Below are 22,520 nucleotides of genomic sequence, written 5' to 3'. Positions count from 1 at the left end.
GTGGCTCCAGTCCTTGCCCTGAATCCATACAACTCAGTTCCTCCCCATATGCCTCTGCTGCCCTCCCTTTCGAGCTGCTGCCCCAGTATTAGAACTCAGAGCGAGTGAATTTGTTAGTGAGTAAATATCTGTGCAGACCTTTTAATGGGAACATCTAGGACTAGAGCTGTCTTTCACTCAGCCACAATCTCTGCTGGTTTTCACAGCCAGCAGTTTATGGGACTTCTCCCTGGCACTGGAATCTTGGGCTGGGGAACCTGGTGTGGGGGTGGGACCTTTCACTCTCCCAGAAGGAACCTCCACAGCTGACGTAGCCCTTTTGATTTATAACAGTCAATATGGGTATGGGACCAGCCTGTTCCATGTCTCTGCCCCTCCAACTAATCTTGAGGTGACTTCTTCTGTATGTTCTTCATTGTAGGACCTCAGTTCAGCTAGACAGGTGATTCTCAATGATGGCTGTTCTATAGTTTAGATGTAATTTTGATGTGGTCTTGAAAAAAGGCAAGCACAATGTTTACCTACTCCACCATCTTAACTAAAAATCCAATCAGCCAATATTTAAAAAAAATATCTACTAAGTGTCAATTATTATGATCATTATTGGAGGCACACATGTTTTTTGTTTTAATATAAGAAGGTTACTGATTTTCCTATATTAATTCTGTAACTTATTGAACTTAATTCTGTAACTTAAAATTCACTTATTGTGCTAGTTTTTCCATTTACTTTTTGGAATTTTTCAGGTATATAATCATTATAAGAATTGCATATAAGAGTTACAGTAACCTTATGACACTCACAGGTTAGTAAATTAAGTTAAGTAGTAATACAAGTATCAACAATAAAAATATACAAATATACTCTATGAGCCTATAAGGAATATGCTTTATTGTGCCTGAGGGAATCTAGAGAGGCTTCATGGAGTAGGAATCATGTTTCTTTTTGTTTTGTTTATGTGATAGACATATTAATGGTCACCCCAAAATGTCCACATTCCAAGTCCTGATATCTGTGAATATATTATTCTACAAAGTAAAAGGAACTTTGCATGTGATTAAGTTAAGGATCTTGAAATGGAAAGGCAGAGATTTGCCAAAGAAAAGACAAGATTAAAATAAATCTGGCATGTGGTTGATCTAAAAGCTATAGGTATTAAATCTATTTACTGAATAGTAATGATCCAATATCCCCCAAGGAAAAAAAAAGTGTTGTATTTCTTTGAGGAAATTGAGTAAGTATAATATATACACATGTCTACTTAGGCTACAAGATGCAGAAGTGACAGCAGATTTCTTTTTCTGATTGGTATTTTATGTAAAGCATTTGACTACTGTCAAGAAATGAAAATGAATGGCCCTCTTTTAACACTTCACAAAACTTTCAATTACATGTAAGTGGAAGCAGAGTTTATTTAGATTTTCCCTTTTTGAATAATACTATATTTAATAGACTAAGCCAGCTGGCATAACTGGGTTTGACATCAGCTGCAGAGCATAGGATATTGCTGAAACATTTTTATAGATAAGATATGAAGAGAGGATGTTTCAATATGTATCAAAAATTATGTGAATTATAATACTAGTAGGAATGGAAAGACACTTTACAAAGAAATAAAGTACTAATCTGAATTTCAAACATTTTGCTTCTACTGGCTTGAATTGTGGACTTTCAGGGTTTATAGGAAAGCAATGAGTTAGAAAATTAGGTCTATCTGACAAGTTTAAGTCAGAAGAGTTTTAAAAAGTTACTCAAGAGATAACTTTATTCTCATTCTGTCTCCAGGGAACATAGAATAAGACAAAAGAAATGAGTCATACTGTCACAAAATAATTTCAGTGATACAAATAAGAATAAAACAGCTTATTAATCACTTAATGATTTAATTAGTATTCCATTGAACATACTTCTTTGAGGTAAAAAATAATATCAGTTCTCATCATTTTAATTTTACCAAGTTCATTTTTAGTTCTCTAAATAGAATTTTTCCTATCCTGTAATGTTCTAAAAACTATTAGTAAGGCACTCAGCCATTCTTATTATTTAAAGCAGTGGTCCTCAACTCTGTAAAACCAAATGTTACTCTTTTATACTATTAAATTTTCAGTGCAGAAACTTTGGAGTTGAAGACAGAATCATAACTTTTCAAAAGTTTCCCTCATAGCTTTAGTGCACAGCTACTTATGCAAAACCCTGAACTAGGGAACTTGAAGCTAGTACAATCTCTAATCCTTCCACTGTCTTTTAAGGATCATAGTTTGTGCTGCTAATCTCCTGGGGCTGTTGATGAATTGAGCAAGTGTCATTAGTGGGAATGTAAAAACAAAAGAACGGAGAGAATTCAAGGGTATTAGTATAAAAATTACAGCAAGATGAGCAAAAAAATAGGAAGTCAACATAGACATGGACAAGGCTAAAGAATTTAGTAGAGAAAGAGTTTTTATGCTACTTTTCTTTATATTGCTGTTCTGAATAAGAAGAAAAAAAGGCTTAAGGATGAAAGGTATGTAGAGGCAATGGCTCACAGAGTATAAAAGGCTATCCTAAATTTGGGTAGGCACATAAGTAGGGTGGTATGGTTGATAAGATATTATAACCAAACCAACTCAAACTTTATCTAAAACAACGGTTAGCCTTGGGAGCTCTGAGAAGTTTGTCTAAGGTCATCCAGCAAGTTAGGTTCAATTCCATGCAGAATTATGGTCCAAGTTTCTCAGAATTGTGGTCTCCTTACTTTCCACACCCACCACTCTTTCTTTTCTTTTTTGTGCTATGTGAACAATGAGCTATAAACTAAACATGAGTGAACATAGTCTTACATTGTAAATAAAAATTAAGACCTGAGGTAACCTGAATCATATTTACTTTTTTATCATAGTACAGGTTGGTAATTAGATATAATGGGAAGTAAAATACACACATTTTCTCACTTCTACCCTTTTCAAATAACACCATATCCTTGATATTTTTCATAGGGTTATATGTTCTTATTATAGCTTTATAGTTTCCTAGTTTTTGAATGTGTCATACTTTGTTGAACAAGTTCCTTATTGATGAAATTGTGTGTTGTGTAATAGAATAAATTATAGTCCTGGTTCTTTACTCCCTTATAATAATATTAAATACACATCCTTTCCTCAGGGGATGTGATGTATACTAACCAAATCCTGATTTTGGCTTTGGCTATATGATTTGTATTGGCAGAGTATATTAGGCACCTGATGCAAGCAGAGGATTGAGAAAACTGTATGCGGTTGAACTTGCTCTCTTCTGCATCTGTGCCATGTAGTCCGTGGGTCTCAGGCAAACATCAGCAAAGACAACCGTCTTGTATTCACCTGTGATCTGGAGCCAAGGCCAGATGTGTCTCTCTGAAAATCCCAGAAGGCTAGCAAAAGCATGAGAAATGAATAAATGAGCGCTTTTATAAGCCATTGAGATTTGTTGTGGTTTGTTACACAAAATTATTCTGACAATAGCTGAACGATACAGGTTGTCATCTAAAAGTGGCTTGTTACAATGAATAGTATTGCCATATACTTTTCCTATATTTTTCCCAGTGTACCTTTGGAATAGATCCTGAGAAGTGAGGTTGCTATATCAAAGGGTAAATGCATAGGGAATTTTACTGAATTTTTGGACATCTGTAAAATGTGAAAATTTGTTTTAATTTCTTACTTGCAATGTCCCTTTTCCTCATCAGTGATATTATGTTTAAAAACTTTGATTTTTGTTTTTCCTTAGGTGAGAAATATATTTGATGAAGTATTAATTTTCATTTTTCTAATTATAAGTAAGATTGAGCCTCTTTATATGTAAGTTTAATAACACACAATGTTTTCTGTTTTAATATAAGAAGGCTACTAATTTCCATATATTAATTATATATCTTACTACTTCACAAAATTTACTTATTATGCTATTTTTTCTGTGTAGTTTTTGGAATTTTCCAATTATATAATCATATCAACTGCAGGTATAGTTCATCTTCCTTATAGATTTTTATGACATGAGACCCTTTTAAAATCCACTCTTTGGTTTTGACATCAATGAGTGTTTTTAAATTTTATTTTTGAGACCTAAGTTAAAAGAAAGTCTGTTATTTTCCAACCTTTTTGCTTCCTGAAGAAATGTTATACTAAGGCATTATAACTCTTTATTTTTTACAACCATTTTGAGCTGTTTGCAATTAATATGAAAGTATAACTCACCTGACACTAACTTTATAAAATATAGTTACTGACCTCATGTTCTTGATTTGAAACTTAACAACTACATCCTTAATATACAAATGGAAAAGTTACATTCTCTAGAGATAGCATTTCCTACTCTTCTATTTTATTTTTGTTTCTAAATGCCTATTATCACATGTATTCATTTCATAATAATAAATAATAAAGAAAATTCCCATAAACATTTCAGTTTTTAATTGAATAGTATGTAGGAAAATGTTTCTTTTATTATTTTGTGAATTTCTATAATTGAAGTTTGTTATTTTCTCTTACAAAATTTATTGTTTTCTAGAATTATAAAACAATAAAATACGAGGAGTCACATATTTCTTAAAACTTATTAGCATTATACCTTAAATTTTTAAGGTAAGTGTGAAAAACAAACACATTTAGTAATCTGCTACCAATGAAGAAATGAATTAATTCAGTATACTTTTTTAATGTTACGTTTTTTTAGAATCTGCATTTCTGAAAAAGAGTTTTTGTTATGATACAAGAAAATCAAATAGAGAAAAGACTAAATGAGTGGTCTGGATATTTGATTATTTGGAAGCTGTTATAATGACATTTGATATTTTGGGTCATCATAGGCTAATTATAGGACTGCTCGAAATAATTCCAAGTTTTGTCTTTTCCTCAGACACCCAAATCTAGATCTTTTATTGAGTAATTGTACCTTGAGGACTATGTTAAGAAGAACATGTCTATAAAATTCTTTCCCAATTTACTAACATCCTGTCCTTTTTCTAGGAAATTTCTTAAGGATTTCAGAAACTAAAAGTTCTCTGTTCTTCCACTTAATATTTAAAATCTCTGCCATTCTCAATTCTGGAAGAAATTATTTCAAGGATAAATCTTTTGTTGTTCAAGGGGCTCATTTGTCTTTTGAAACAGTCCTAATTTAAAATATGAGCAACTTGCTTGCTCTTATTCCTCAGAAAGAGTAGTGGGTTTCATGGATCTGTTTGATGAATCTCTGCCTATAAAGAGGCTGTTTTGCTGAGGTTCTAAAATGGAAGCAGGAACCCATCAGGCAGTGAATGTGGATTTTTTCTCATAGTTGACATTGAACATTATTCTGCTTCAGCTCTTCAGGAGTATAGCACATTGGTGAGGCATCTACAATCTATAACATGAGCCCCCTGGTAAGTCTACTGCCCATCTGGCACCTTACATGATCTTTACAACATTGTTGATTATATTCCCCTTACTGTATTAACTATCAATTTGTATTTCTTAATGCCTTCACCTTTTTCACCCTGCCCCCAACCTCATTCCTATCTATCTCTCTTATAGATGTAGTATCCATATGGTACTAAAGCTAGTTATTACAATATTATTGACTTTATTCCTTATGCTATACCCTACATTCCCGTGACTACTGTATAAAAACAAATTTGTACTTCTTAATTCCTTCCCCTTTCGCCCATCCTTAAACCCCTCCCATCTTAAAGAAGTTCCCCCAAGATTCCTTGTAATACTGGTTTGGTGGTGATGAACTCCTTCAGCATTTTCTTGTCTGGAAAGCTCGTTATCTGTCCTTCTATTCTAAACGACAGTCTTGCTGGGTAGAGCAATCTTGGTTGTATGTCATTGCTTTTCATTACTTGGAATATTTCCTGCCACTCCCTTCTTGCCTGCAAAGTTTCTGTTGAGAAAGTAGTTGACAGTCTTGTGGGGGCTCCCTTGTAGGTAACAAACTGCTTTTGTTTTGTTGCTTTTGAGACTCTTTCTTTGTATTTAATCTTTGGCATTTTAATTATGATGTGACTTGGTGCTGGCCTCTTTGGGTTTATTTTGTTTGGGACTCTGTGCTTTCTGGGCTTGTATGTCGATTTCCTTCACCAGGTTAGGGACGTTTTCTGTCATTATTTCTTCAAATAGGTTTTTAATTCCTTGCTCTCTCTTTTCTCCTTCTGGTACCCATATAATGCAAATGTTGGAATGCCTGATATAGTCACAGAGGCCCCTTAAACTCTTCTCAATTTTTTTGGATTATTTTTTCTTCTTGCTGTTCTGATTGGGTGTTTTCTGCTACCTTATCTTCTACATCACTGGATCCTCTGCTTCATCTAATCTACTGGTGCTTGCCTGTAATATATTGTTTCCATTATTGTATCCTTTATTTTTGACTGGTTCTTTTTTATGGTTTCCATCTCCATTTTTGTGCTTCCTATTTCCCTGTTGAAATTCTCACTGAGATCACTGAGCGTTCTTATAACCAGTGTTTGGAATTCTGCGTCTGATAGATTGCTTATCTCCATTTCGCTTAGTTCTTTTTCTTGAGCTTTGTTCTGTTCTTTTATTTGGGACATGTTTCTTTGTGTCCCCATTTTGGCTGCCTCTCTGTGTTTGTTTCTATATATTAGGTAGGGCTGCTATGTCTTCCGGTCTTAGTAAAGTGGCCCTATGTAGTAGGTGTGCTGTGGGATTCAGTGGTTCAATCTTTCTAGTCACCTGAGCCACGTCCTCCAGGTGTGTCCCCTGTGTGGATTGTGTGTGCCCTCCTCTTGTAATTGATCCTTGGTTGATAATTGCACATCAATGTGAGGAACCTTTGAGCTCACTGATTATGAGGACTAGCCTTGACTACAGTGGAAGAGTTGTTTTTCAGGGACTGATCCTACAGAGCAGGATCTGCCTCAGCGGGGCTCTGGTGCCTGCCCAGTCCACCCCTTTGGTGTGTTGTACTTGGAGGTGGCTGAGTGATGCTCCAGCTCATTTTGAAGCTGGCCACTGGGGGTGCCAGCCCCAGGACCACCTTCGAGGGAATCCACTACTTCAGCTATAGCCCGTGCTTCACCCAGAGCCACCCAGCCAGTGGGAGCCAGAAAGAAATCCAAAGATGGCTGTCACCAATGCTGTGCTTGAAAGCACCTTGAGAGGCCAAGGTGTGAACCAAGACTGGCTGCCGCTAGTGCTGACTTAGGGCTGCTCTGCCAGAGGTACAGGACACTCCCAAGCCAGTTGCTGCTTGTCTGGGTTCTGAGAACCTTTGAGAGACCCTAGAAAAGTCTGCAGCTTGAGCCAAGGCAGGCGGTCTGCATGAAAAAGCCGTGGAAGTAGCCTGGGTGTGCCTGAAAAGAGGGCAGCGCCAAGTCCCAAACTGGCAGGGCATGGCAAACTAACAGCAGAGACTCAGAAGTGGTGGCTGCCTGTGTTCATATGCCAAGAGGGGTCAGGGCTCAGTAAAGAAACAATGGCCTCCAACAGTTCCCCCGTCCAGGAGAAAGGCAACTCTCCAGCCCCTGTCCCAAACCAGACAACTCAATTCCCCACCATTGGTCCCTGCTGCCTTTCCAGTTGCTGACCCAATGCTGAAGCTCAGAGAGAATGATTCTGTTGGTGGGTATGTCTGCGTGCAGTTCCTTTAAGAGGAGCGCCTGTGAGTGCAGCTGCATTGAATCTCACTCAGTCACAATCTCCAATGGTTTTCACAACCAAAAATAATGTGGACTTCTCTCCCCGGCACTGGAAACCGGGGCTGGGATCTCAGGTTCCTCTAGGGAATGCACAAAATAGCCCTTCCGATCTTTAATGGTCACACGCGGTTGTGGGACCAGCGTATTTCACGTTTCTGACCTTCCTACCAGTCTGGAAATGGCTTCTTCTGCAAGTCCTTAGTTGAAAGACTTCAGTTCAGCTTGATTTTAGGCAATTCTCAATAATGGTTGTTTTGTAGATTTGTTGTAATTCTGATGTGGTTGCAAAAGAAAGTAAACACAGTGTTTATTTACTGCACCATCTTGGTTATCTGTATATGCATTTTCTACGTGTATGAAAAGAATGTGCTCTACATCTGATCAGGGCAATATGTTATATACATTAATTGATCAAGAATGCAAATTATGCTTTTGAGAATTTCTTTATATTTACAGATATATTTTGGATTCCTGTTTTATAAATTAATGAGAGGAGTATTCAAATCTGACACTATAATTGAGGATTTATTTATTTATTTATTTATTTATTTATTTATTTATTTATTTATAGATTTGTCAGTGATTACTTCTTGTACTTGAGGTTCCCTTTTCAGGAGCATACAAATTTATATAGAGGTTTAAAATTGTGATATGTTTCTGATTTATTTGATTATGTTATTATGGAGTTATCCTCTTTATTTGAATTAGTGTTTTTTTCCTCATTAACAGCAATTTTGTTTAATATCAAGATAATTACATGGGCATTGTTTTGTGTGTGTGTGAAAATATGGCTGCTGATTATATATGTATACTTTTTCCATTGTTTATTTTCAAGCCTCCTATATTTTTATGTTTTAACAATGTCTCTTGCAAATAGCATAGAGGGTTTAAAAATTATAATTAATTTTTTTTTAATTTTCAATTACAGTTGACATTATATTTGTTTCAAGTGTATAGCACAGTGGTTAGACATTTATATAACTTATGGAGTGATCCCCCTCTGATAAGTCTAGTCCTCACCTGGCACCGTAATTATTACAATATTGTTGACTATATTCCCTGTGCTGTACTTTGGATCCCTGTGACTATTTTGTAATTGACACTTTGTATTTCTTAATCATTTCACCTTTAAAATTTATTTTTTAATCCAGTCCAACCATTTTGAATTAACTGGAATATTTACATTTCTTGTCATGAGTAATCAATATCAATTTGTATCTAAAATTTTTACTTTCTGCTTTTTAATTATCCTGCAATTATCCTCCCACACACTTCTCTCTCTCTCTCTCTCTCTCTCTCTTTCTCTTTCTCATCTACTTTTATTGTTTCTGCACTCATTCCATTTATGTTTTTCACTAGTTTGGAAGATTTATATGGTATTCCATTTTTTTTAGTAAGTTCCCAAGTAATAGCAACAAGAATACTTGCCAAAATCTAGAGTTAATCAATGTCAACCCTCTTCTTGAATAATACAATAACAGTAAGTTCATTCATCCATTTCCATCTTATCATATATTTTAATTCTATCATATTAAAAATGTATATGGTATTGCTATTATTGGTTTTTAAAACTTTTTCAAATTATGTGTTTTCAATTTACCCACGAGGTTTTCATTTTCTCATCTCAGACCTTTCTTCTTCTGTTTAAAAAATATTCTGTATATTTTTCTTTAATAAAACTCAGTTGTAGTAAGAGCTTTGAAGTTTTGATTTGCTTGTTTGGCCCATCTCCTACCCCCTTGCAACCATTTGATTGGAATTATAAGAATTCGTTATTGATTTTTAAAAATTTTATATGTATTATTTCTAGAAGTACATCTGATTTTTAAATTTTATTTAAGTTTGCTTGAACTGTCTCTTTAGTTTATTTCTTTTATGGATTTTTCATATTTGATTCTTTTTCTTCTTCAAGTATATTAAGTATATTCTTTTTATTTTCTACTCTAATGATTTCATTATTTGAAGATTTTGTGAGCCTGATTTGCCCTTTATTATTTTTGCTTATTTTTGTTTATGGTTGTAATATTTGGTTGTGTGTTTATTTTGACTATGATATGTTCATTTTCCTTGGAATTCTATCTGTTGAAATAGTTTGAGGCCTGAAGTCGACAACAGTTTAGATTAGAGAAAATCTGAATTTGCTTCTGCATATTCTTAGCTTGAGATTATCCTGGACTTCCCATTTCTTATGAAATTGGGCTGAAAAACTATTTGAAAGTCAGCTATGGCTTTAAATTTTTAATGGTTATTATTTTCTCCCTTCTGGTAAGTACCACAATCGAAGACAGCTAGTATGTCTTCGTTTCCTGGTTTATTTATTTATTCCTATAGTTTACAATTTACTATTAAATTAGTTATGTAGCATTTTGGGACTTGTATAATAAAGAAATTGGCCTTGCCCAATAAAGGTCCATCCTTTGCCCCAGACTTTTTAGGGCAAGGACTAGCTAGCTATGCCAATTGTAGGGATGGGGTGTCCACACCCAATAGTCCTAGGATGTGGGCTGGTCATACCAGAAAGACCAATAATGTTACTTCAGTCTGGGGCTTTGGGTCATGTGGTATCAGTCGATATGAAGGCTAGCGTCCACCATGTTGACAGTCAGTCCATCAATCATGCCTATGCGATGGAGCCCCAATTAAAACTCCAAATATGGAAACTCAGGTGAACTTCCCTGGTAAGTAGTACACTATGTGTATTATCATAGATTGTTGCTGGGAAAGTAATGTGTGCTAACTCCATGGGGTGAGGATATAAGAAACTCTATGTTTGGAACCCTTTTGGACCTCAGCCTATGATCTTGTTCCTTTAGTGGTTTTAATCTGTATCCTTTCCCTGTAACAAACTGTGTGTGTATAACAGCTTTCAGTGAGTTTTGTGAGTCTTAATGGATGATCAAAACTGAAGGTGGTTTTGGAACCCCAGCCAATTGCACTTGCACTCAGAAGTGAGGATCATGTCCTGTAGGACTGTGCCCTTAGGCTTTACAGTTTGGCTATTCTGGATAAGGCCCTGGATTTATTGCAGAGTAATTAATTTGCTATATTCCCACCTTGGCCATGCCTTGGGTTTAGACCCTTTTTACCTTCCCACAACAGGTTTTGTGTACCAGTGGCTTCCTCCATTTAACAAATACATTAAAGATTACAGGTTGCTGTAGTCCTCTGCTTCTTTCTCATTCTTGTCTTTACTTCTTTGCTTCCTGAAAATGTACTACTTTCTTTCTTTTTTTAATTAAAGTTTATTGGGTTGACAATTGTTAGTATAGTTACACAGATTTCAGGTGTATTACTTTCTTGCTAGCTCAACAATACTTGTTATAACTTTCTTTGTGCGTTTTTTTGTTCATTTGTTTTATTTTGTTTTGTTTTGACATATTTTTCTCGTGGAAGAGTCAGTCCAATTATCCAGCCAACCATATTACTAGAAACAGATGCTTATTTTATTTGAAATGTTAAGTTTGAATAACTTTTGGAAAAGCAGAAGCTAATGCTCAGCAAGTAGCTGAAAATATGAAATAATGCAATGTACAACTAGAGCTGACGAGGGAGTTTAAAAATTGAGATATAGAATGTTTTTTACTAGTGTGTAGATGGTTTTTGAAGCCATAGAAGAAAACAGAAATATTAAGTGAAAGAAAATGAGTATTTAGGAAAACCTCAAGGATGGGAGAACCAAAAACTATGATGCAGACTATGAAAGTCAGGGAGTTTAGAGGAAGACAAGAAAGGAAGCATAACACGTAAACCAAGAAAACACAATTCACAGAACTAATAAAATTAAATCAAATAGTATTCCTAGCTATTCTACACTTATAGTGATTTCAGTTCCATATAACCAAATTATTTCTAAAGATATATTAAATGTATTCTATATCCAAATATAACAATAATTAAAATGGTGCAACATTTGGATCATATTTCCACAAACATCTGAACCTAGTAGTAAACTATTGGGGTTGGCATTATAAGAGGTTTAATCTATAATTGTGAGAACGTAATTTATAAAATGTACTTAATGACTTCATAGAGATATCTTACAGTATGTTGCTGAACTGCATTCTCTTGTATTAACAGAGCATCAGATAAGAAACTGGGCTTGATTTCCTGAATATCATCTCTAAGCTTGAAATTTTACTGTTTGTATAGGAACATCTTAATCAAATTTATGGAATTTAATAATATACATTAAAATATTTGATAAAAACCGAAGTCAGTCACATAAATCCTGTATGGAATTTTATCCAACAACAAAATAAGAATGGCAATCCTTTTAATCTTCTTGAATTGCTGTAGAATCTGATCCCACAGTACTGGGCTCTAGTTTCTCCAGAAAAGATGGTTAAGTCGGCTTTAAAACACTGCAAGTAGTATTGGCAAATCAGCCTCTCAATGTAATAGTTGTATAAACCGTGACAATGTGCAATAACAGCAAAACACAGGAGTGGAGAATATAAGGCACAGGAATTGAGACATAAAAGCAACCATAGCTCCTGAGCAGACATAAAAAGCAACCATCAATATGATAGGTAAAGGCATTTTAAGCAAGGTCTTCCTTTTCATAAACAATTAAACACGGATGAATTCTAATTCAGATCCAAGCCAAGTCTATTTTTTGGCTTGATTTTTTTAAATTATACTAACAGATAGCTTTTAATAGGTTGGTATATATTTACCTGCTTTCTTTGGGCTTGGGTATCATGTAGGACATAAGACATTGTGCTTTTTATTGTTATTTTGTGTTGGTTTTTGCTTTTCCTGGTAAAATTTGGGCTGCTTTGTGCTCATGAAGGCTGATGACAACAAAACACTTAGGTCAAAGTGCTGATACTGGTCCCTAACTTATGCATTTTTTTGTGTGACTCCATAACTTTCAGTTATACTGACTGTACAATTTGGACTTACTTTTTCATAATTGATTTGAGGATAAAATTAATTTCATGAAATTTCTCATTGAAATATTGCCATCCTAAACTAGATTCATTTTACTGATCCCAATTTGTCATCTAACACATTCTTTGTGTTTTAAATGAGGTACACTTGCTTTATTTTTCCTAACATAACTGGCTATGTTACACTCTACTTTGGAGAGAATGATTGAAGCTATCTTCATGTATAAAGCACTTTGGCTGAAAGGTGCTGTATTCCTGAAATAAGCTTTTATTATTTATTGACTCACTACCCTATAATATTTTTTCTGAAGCACTTTTGATCTGTTTAATACATATTGTTTTCATTTTAAAGTATTTAGCATGCTGAAAAACTTTCCACTTAAAAAAATTATCATAATGGCCTTTCAAAGAGGGTTTTGTTTGAATAACCAATGATGAAACCTGCTCTCTGGACTCAGGCAAGTATCTGAGAATAAGTCATGGCTTGTTTGTGAGTGAGCATTGTCAAATAGGTTAAAATAGCCAAAGTAATTGATATACACTAAAGCAAATGAGTGGTGTTAAATTTGGGAGAGAAAAGGCAAGAGCATTTACAGTCTGAAATTTAATCTTTGCTTTAACATGTTAAGGTAAGGATGGCAAAGTAGTTTTTATATTATCACCAGGAAGAGAAGGTTAATTTTAAAATTTTGTTAATGATAGCTAGGTACATGAAATTCAATAAATCTCTGCTGAGTGCATTAACCTATGAATACTTTACTCTTTGTTGTCTTAAGCCTGTCCTGGGGTTGGTATCAAATTATTTATTGATAAAAAATGCATAGAATAGTACTTTGCACATAATACATAGTATTAAATATCTGTTTCATGATTTACAAATTGAAAAAAAAATCCTCTACCCCACAGTGACCAATTCAGGTCGACTCATTTCTTGAACTACCTGGACCCTGTATGAGACCTTGATGCCCCTGTTCTGTCTTTCAATCCTTTTCCAGTCTTGGAGTCCTGGTGACTGGAGAACACACATCCTTGAAGAAGGTGGATATTTTAAGAAGAGTTCACACTCAGCAAATCCATTCCTTCCTGCCATTCAGTTACTTTTTTCTTGTTAAGTTTTACATCTATTAATTCAAATGTCAACTTCTTTGAGCCAACTTTCCTGAATACTTTATATAAAGTAGCCACGATAGCCCAACACTTTATTATATACTTTTTGTTATTTCCCAAGGCTTAGTGTCATCTAATATTGTCATGTTCATTTATTTCTTTACTCTTGTATTTTCTTTCTCCCCAATCTAGAGTGTAAGTTTGCTTATGTGCAATCACCCATAAGGTAGAAGAAAGAAAGTGTATCTCTCCAAAGAAGGCATCTATTGGTATTCTTTTCTTCCATATAATTTGTAACTCTTCTAATGAGTTTCTGACAACAAAGGGAATGACATTTATTCACTTTTATGTATAAATATTCTTCATCTTAATTCTAGCAATTTTCTGTAGGGAGGTACTACTTCTGGACTGTATTTAAATGGTGTATTTTTGAATATCAAAAATTCCTCCAGTTAGAGAAGAAGGGGGAACTACCACTGTCTCTTCTGGAGTGGGTAGATGGTGGACAGTCTGAATATTAAAAATATTTGGGGATGGAAGAGAATTGGTTCATTAGTGGGCCAGTAGCAAGGAGTTTGTAAAAGGGGAAAATTATTTTGATAACAGTAAATTGCAGCTTAGAAAACTGGAAGCAGATTACTCAATATAAAGTGAAGCTAAATAGTAAGAGTGAAATATAATTGGACATTTAATAAGTTTGTTAAAATGATAAAAATTGAAGTGCTTAAAAAATACGATTCCATTTCCAAGAAGACTTACCAACATGAATTATCACCAAGAACTACTTATTGATTTAATTCTTCCATTAACAATTTAATTCATATAAATTTCTAAATAGTTTGTAAGAAATATTTAGCAGATTTATACTACTGCAATGAAATATTTTAAAATGGTTGATTTTGAGTTAAATGATCCTTGGCTTTGATAGGCCAGTATTCAAATGTTATTACTCATACCTTTCCTAATAATGTATGGGTTTAGAGAAGACAAAATGATTGGAAAGGAGTTTACTGACATTTTAAAAAGTCATTAAAATTATTGCCTGGTAATAATAAACCTTTCTTTTATGTTTACTATGGCGCGTGAGATGAACTGCCTACACTGGTTTTGGGTTGTTTGTGATGTACGATGAATGAGATGAATATGTTTTAAAATGACAAGTCATAAGTCATAAAAATCCTCTCGAGTTTAACAAATAGATTTTTTTTGTTAATAAACTCGTGTAATTGTGTTTAAAAGGTTAATGGGGGAAATAATTGTACTCGAGAGAGAGAATTGTTATGCTCCTAGAATCCTTTCCTTGGGTTAATACAGAGTGACCTTTTACTCAGGTTCCACCAAGATTATTATAAATGGGCCAGTCATGGAGGGTGATTATCTTTTGAATTAACCACTGATTATCAGTTAGTTACAGAGAATGTCAGTTACAGGAAAATGGATGGTAATTTGTTTTAATGTCTCCAACATTTACAGAAATGTCCAGAGGCTGTTAATCTCTGCAGTGTAGAATATCTTACATACTCTACTAATTCCTCACGAGATTGGACTCATTTGGAAATAAGGTCACTTTTGAAATGTCATCTCTGAACAAGTAGCTTATGGTGGACTTTTACAATTATAATTACTGCACTTTTTGCCATTTTAGTCACTTGGGAAGAAATAAAATTGAAATAGTAAAAATCACAGTATTCTTGATGATAGAAACAGGTATAGCATAGAGTAGTATGACAACAGTTACAGTAGTAGGCAATAGCTACATAAATACTAAAGCAGTATAATATTAATTCCACTATGTTCACTGCCTTCTGTTGGCCAGGTTCTTTCATACACAATCTCTAGTTCTCACAATAATTTTGCAAGATAAGTAAGATTATTCAAATTATTGGACTATAAATTCCAAGCTCGGGGAGATTTAATCTTGTGTTTTGTCCCACACTTGTATGTGGCATAGCCAGAATTTTGATCCAGGTCTCTCTCTACTCTAAATACTGTGCTTTTCAAGATTAAAGTATATTACATGGCTATGAGCCTTAGTTTCTTCACCTGCAAAATGTAAATATTAACATACTTCCTAGTATTACCGTGCAAAAGGTCCGGCGGGTGTGCTACAGGAAAGCCAAAACTCAGAGGCAAAGCTGGTGGAAAGGAAAACAGGTTTATTCTAAATGCCAGCATAAAGGTAAGACAGTCACAATGACTGCCTTCCCTCTTTTAATACCCCCAAAATATTTTATAGGCAGGCAAGGAAAGGCAGAACAAAGGACAGGAGAGATTGGCGGGCAATTCTTAAAAAAAACAGGAGCTTTCCAGAGGCTGGTAGGCAGGTAAAGAGGCAAAACAAAGGAAAAGAGAAGTTGGCCAGGCATCCCCAGGAAAAAAGCGCTTCCCACGGGCTGGTCTGCCCTGGGAGTGGATCCCACACAGATGCAAAAACCTCTCCCAAGTCACCAGGCCAGGCAGGCACAAGGTCAGAAGTAAACAGAACCATTGAAATTGGTATGTATCATAAATGTATAGTAAACAGAGTTATTAAGGTTTGGCAGGAGGGAAGAGCAGCAGAGAATAAAAAACTTCCAAGAAAGTCCCAAGCCTAACTACACAGTCAAATCAAATTACACCAGAGGTTTAAATCTTAAAATCGAAGATGTCATGTCATAGCTACAGTAGGATATGTATTTATAATAAAGAGATAAGATAAATACATATAAAGTACCGAGCACAATGTCTTCCTGCAGAAAGTGCTGAATATTTGTTATGTTTATTATTACAATAATTATGAACATTTTTAATATTCTATTTCAAAGCATGTCAGCTACTCAGGTTTCAAATCTCTATCTAATTTTTGTGTTGCTTATTTTGAGGGTTAGCTTACTGGTTTATTTGAAAATTAAAATTTGCCGAAATAGAGAGAAAGATTATTAGTATATTAGTGCTATATATTTTTGTTTCCTGTGAAGTTTATATTTTCATGAAATATATTGAATGTTAATATATTTTATTGGATTTCCATTAAATATGGTTTATAGAGATTATTTTGTTGCCATCATAACACATGACATTCAGCCACAGAAAATAACAAACAATTCAGGTAGAAGAGAAAAGAGAAATTACAAAGAGATGATCCTCATCATTCCACATTATTATGTTCCCAGTAATTTTTGGTTGCTACTGCACTGAATTTATCAAAATAACACTTGTTATGCTCATAGGGTGCTGGATTGTGAGCTTCTCCCTATACAACAACAGACTACAGATAAATTGAAATAGAACTTATTACTCTCAAGTCTTAGAGGAAGTACCATGACTTAGAGGAAAAGGCATGACTTGAGGCGCTATATGGGGAAATAAAGGCAGAGCGCGCGCGCGCGCGCGCGCACACACACACACGGCAAAAGCGAGAGAACGTTGGGTACCATGTTTTTGTTAAGATCCTTAGGTGGAGCGCTTTGGAATTCCCAGGCTAAGGTCGATTGGCGAACTGAAACCAAAAGAGTGGGGTTTGGTAGGATCCATGCTGGGCTTATATAAGAGCAGCATAAGGTGAAGCCCATGGGAGGCAGTGGAGGCTGTTGACCACAAAAACTGTTGGGGAAGTCACATCAGGAGCTTACATTGGCTTGTGTCTGTCCCAGTTGCTGCGTAGCCACGCATTTGGAGGAGGTGCTAGCGTCAAATTCACCTCGCTGCAGGCTAAACAAAACGGATGATGAGGCAGCAATACCATGGACCAGTTAAGCTACATTCTCCACCCTCATACATTCCTATTGTTTGCTATGTTAGTTTACATAACGGATCTGTGCTTATATAAAATTAATTAGAGTTTACAAAATAGACAAATGAGTGGATGGCTTTGAAGTAGTCAATAAGATTCTTTAATTTATAAAGATTTATTTAACTTCTTGTGGAAACAGTAAGCACCACAAGTTCATTTAAATGATAATTCAGCTTATAACAATTTAATTAACACCAAAGCATCAATCAAAATGAGGCACAACTATGTAAGCAAAATAGAACAAAATGAAAGTAAAATTGTTTAATGGATTGTCTAGAAAAGTCCAGGGAGTCGTATGTAATGCAAATAATACTGTAACTGGACTCGAGTTACTTGTAACATCAACTCTGTTACTAGTTAACTGCTTCTAACTTAGGAAAATCATAACTTCAGCTCCTTTTCTGAACCGTGGAGGAGCTGTGTTAAACGTGTGTTTATCAAACTGTTAAGCCGTAATATACTTTTCAGAATTATTCAGACACCTGCCACGAGTGCTGAGTAAAATAAAATAAAAAATTTTGATTTCCAACCATTCCTGTTGAATTCATACAACACAATTCTACTCTCATCTGACCTGTTAAGGATGCTGGAACATTTTTCTTCATCTAAGTAAAGACTTACACTACTAGTAGTATTTGAAAAACAACTTGATTTCTACGCTTATTTCTAACATTGAGGTTCTATTTTTCCATTATCTCAAATGAGGGGATTGACCTTAAAGTGTATATTAACTTTGAGAACGTGCTTTTGGCTTTCAGAAAATGATTTATTAGAAAATAAAACTTTATGCAACTGTTTTGCAAAGTATTTGTGAACATTTGAGGATTTTAGGGCCAGAAAAAGTAGTGCCTCCTTACAATTTTTCCTTTGTACGTGCAATCTGTTTTTTGATGTTTCGAAAAATAGCCCTTATGTCTCAAGAGCTGCAGGCTGAAATATTTACCCATAAGAAGGTGTTATATTTGGCATTTGCTTCAAAATAATTAGGGACGTGGCTAAATGAGTTGGGTACCATAAAACCAGATCACTCAGGAGTTGATAATTGTTGACGCTGGATAATGGGTAAATGGAGTTTCACTATGATATCATTGCCACATTTGCATATGTTTGATATTCTCTATAGGAATTCTTTTTTTTTTTAAGATTGTATTTTTGAGAAGAGTTTAATTCATTTATTATAAGAGTTTTGATACCATAGCCAGGAGCAATTACTAGTCCACTTAGGCTTCACTGAACAGAACTTTCCATGTGATTGTACTATGTCTTAGGTGGTATTTTTTGTTCAGTCAAGTTACATTGCACCTTTCACCTTCACTGTTATTTCTCAAATATATACATAAAGAGATTTTACATGTCTTTCATTAAAATCCTTTGTTACTATCACCTCTGCTCATTCCTCACCCAGACACATACTCTTTTAAGTTAGTGTAAAAATTGACAATTATTTTATCAGTTTAGTTATAGACATCTATATATTTTTTTAAAAGCAGTTTTAATAGTGTAAAATGACTCCTTGTAGACCATTAGACTCTGCTGTGTTTTATTCAGACACTTAGAATTACTGTATAGTACACTTCCTACTTCTACTGAAAACCTGAATTTTAGTTTCATTGTAGTTCTGGTTTAGAACATGATGTTCCCACTTGTACAGTTACTAAATCAGTCTTCTGTCAGTTCAGAAATCTGGGAAATTGAAACCATTTTGCCTTTACTTTTAAACATTGCTTCATTTCTTTTTTCATTTTGAAACTGCTCTATTGTGGGTCACTGTCTAATAGAGAACCAGATAGTGCTATTGAAAAGCTTCAGTATATCCTAAAATCAAATCCTAATGAAAAGAACTTCAGGAAAATTTACACTAATGAAAGTCATGTTTTAAAAACTCCATGTTGTTATATTTACCTCGGAGATATTTATAAATCATCTTCATTATTTTAAAAGTAATTAAGGGGAATCATCTTCACTGAATGCATCTTCCCTGTAAATTGAAGCTAGCATGCAAGGATATATCCTATTCATTATAAGAGTGATACATTTAAGTCATTAATTTTAAACTATTTTTGACATTCATGCTATATAATTTGTAGATTGAAATATTCATTAGTATAGAATTTATAATGTTTTAATATACCTGCGTTGAGTTTGGGAAATACTATACTTGGAAAATTAGACACAGAAGCCAACGCCCATGTCATACACCATGATTACATTGATGTGTCAACCCCAGCTCACATTGATGGCCTTGTGGTCCCCTTATGGCCAGGTAACAAAAGAGAAAAAGTGCTGAACTTGGTTCGTGGATGGGTAAAATTGGTGTGTAAATTCAAGCCACAATTGCTTGAATGGACTGCTGCTGCACTGTAGTTCTTCTTATGGTTGACCTTGAAAGAAAGTGATGAGGGAAAATTCCCCCAGTGAATAGAGATTGTAGGGGTGCTCTTGGTCATCCAACTTATATGAAAATAAAAGTGGCCTGAGGTTAGAATTCATCACACTTCATGGGTCTTGGCAAATAACTTGATTGGCTGTTCCTGGGCCGGGAAGGAGAAAGATTAAAAAATTAGAGCCAAGAACTTCTGGGTAGTAGGCTTGTGGATGGACCAATGGGCCTGGACACTAAAAGCCAAGCTTATGTCTCACATGCTACGACTTACTAGATTCCATTCTCTATGGAAAAATAACTCAACAATCAAACAGAATGACTTGGCTAGCAGACCTCAGTCTGCTTCTGCCATTAGTCACTCATGTTCTGTCAAAATGGGCTCATGAACAGAATAGCCATATAGTCGCAGGCAATGGCTCTACCGTGATGGGATCCCCTTCAGCAAGGCTGGTTAAACTATGCATTCCTGGAGGTGGCAGCACTGGGGCAGCGGCACCCAACCTCCAGCTCTCAGCTCCTCCTCTCTGCTCTGCGCCAGCTGCGCCACCGTGAAGGAACAAGCCTTCTCTTTTGCCATGGACTTCCTAGTGCCATCTCCAGGACGGCGGTGGCCCGGATGAAGCGGGTCAAGCTGCTGTTGAAGGTGAAACATGACAGTAAGCAGATCGCAGCCCACAAGCAGTACGAGGACATCGTGGACTGCATGGTGCGCATCCCCAAGGAGCAGGGCATGCTCTCCTGGTGGGGCAACCCGGTCAACGTCATCTGCTACTTCCCTATGCAAGCCCTCAAGTTCACTGTCAAGGATAAGTACAAGCAGGCCTTCCTAGGGGCCGTGAACCAGCACACACAGTTCTGGAAGTATTTTCCTGGAAGTATTTTCCTCTGGCGTGGTGGCCAGGGCCACCTCCCTCTGCTTTGTCTACCCCCTGGAATTCACTAGAACCCGTCTGGTGGCCGACGTGGGGAAATCTAGCGCCGAGGGGGTGTTCAAAGGCCCGGGAGACGTGAAAATCACCAAGTATGACGGCATCTAGGGCCTATGCTAGGGCCTCAGCGTCTCCGAGCAGAGCATCCTCACCTACAGGCTTCCTCCTTCGGCGTGCACAGCAGGCCAGAGGCATGCTCCCCAACCAAGTCATGGTGAGAGAGGTCATTGTCCCACTGTGACAGCCACTGACAGCGCGGTCTCCTACCCCTTCGACACGTAATGATGCAGTTGGGGTGCAAAGGAGCCGACATCATGTACCGTGGGACTGATGGTGGAAGATGTTTACCAAGGAGAGGCACAAGGCCTTCTTCAGGGGTGCCTGGTCCAACATCCTCAGGGGTATGGCCAGTGCCTTTGTGCTGGTCCTTTACGTCGAGCTGAAGAAAGTTATCTAGGTGCATTCCCTCCCTTAGACAGCTTAGACACTGGGATCAGGAGAGTGGTGTAGACTACTTCACTGTTATGGACCTTCCAGAAATTCCGACATCTTTGCCTGGCCTGATCATGTATTCAAGGCTGGGGAGAGCTGTAGAACGGGGTTCGTTGTGACCACGACCACTGGCACTCTGGTTCCATGCACCGATTCCCGCAGGGAGGGGAATCCTGACATCCTCATGGGTCCACATGCAGGGCTGCACTGCTACCCTGATGCTTGTAGGATGAAGCTGTGTTTAAGTATTTATTTAAAGAAAACCATGCCTCCCATTTGTGCTTAAGCACTATTCTCTTTTGCACAGCAGATTACTTGCTATTCCGTTCTATGTTAAGCATTCTGCTTCAAAGCGTAAGAAAAGGACAGAGGGGGAAAAACTGGTTAAACTACTTCTGCTACCAAATATTGAACATGACAGTAGGAGACCAAAGCTGAGACCATCATTCAGCACCATTTCCCAAGGAATCTCAGGAACCACTTTGTGGCTAATTGACCACTTTCACTCTGAAAGAGAACATTTCAGCTTGATTTGAATCAACACATATTACTATTATAGACTTGTCTTTCCTTCCCACAAGGCCTCAGCCAGACCACTATTCCCAGGCTTATAGAGTAATTGATTCGCCAGTATGGGATCTTGTCTAACATCACATCAAAAAAAGGACCCCATTTAAAGAAAAGGACAAGCAACTGTGAGCATATAACCATTGGCTACACTCATCCTATCACACATTACACCTTCAGGAAGCTTCTGGACAGGCTGAGTGAAGGAATACTCTTAAAAGGCACAGCTAAGTTCCTTGCTCACAAATGATACCCTGAAAAGATGTAGTGACATCTTCCAGGACACATACTAAAGTAATGATTATAAACCACAAATTAATATTGAGTCCTGTAGATATTGAACAGATGGGTACAGAAAACAAGGGATAGAAGCTGCGGTAGTCCCACTTAGCATTACTTGCGGTGACTCATGTGGAGCACACATGCGCTTTCCATCACTGCAACTCTAGGCTCTAAAGTGTATACTCATACAGGTTTCTAGGGAGATAATCTCTCTACCAGAGGACACAGAAAGAATCTCGTTAAACTTTAAGCGGTAGTTGCCACCAGCTTACCAAGAAATTAGTAGGCAAGGAATGGAGTCATTCTGGCCAGGGTAAATAACTCTGGCCATCAGGAGACAGTAAGGCTGCTATTATAAAATGGGACCAGGAAGAAGTGTCCACGGGAGGCAGGCCATCCACTGGGGCATCACCTGGTGGTGTCTTGGCTGATGTAGACAATC

General features: G+C 36.4%; 1 pseudogene across 1 annotated transcript; it reads left to right on the top strand.

Annotated features, from left to right (window-relative positions):
• Window positions 1-19,613: 19,613 nt before the first annotated feature.
• On the top strand, window positions 19,614-21,194 carry LOC308510434 (ADP/ATP translocase 3-like; annotated as a pseudogene). The gene is made up of 2 exons: window positions 19,614-19,688; window positions 20,251-21,194. The product of its transcript is annotated as an ADP/ATP translocase 3-like (transcript).
• The last annotated feature ends 1,326 nt before the right edge of the window (window positions 21,195-22,520 follow it).

Source organism: Rhinolophus hipposideros, assembly GCF_964194185.1.
Source record: "Rhinolophus hipposideros genome assembly, chromosome: 18".
Taxonomy (NCBI): Eukaryota; Metazoa; Chordata; class Mammalia; order Chiroptera; family Rhinolophidae; genus Rhinolophus; species Rhinolophus hipposideros.
The sequence above is the reverse complement of the archived record's forward strand: the minus strand, read 5'-3'. Positions and strand labels throughout refer to the sequence as shown.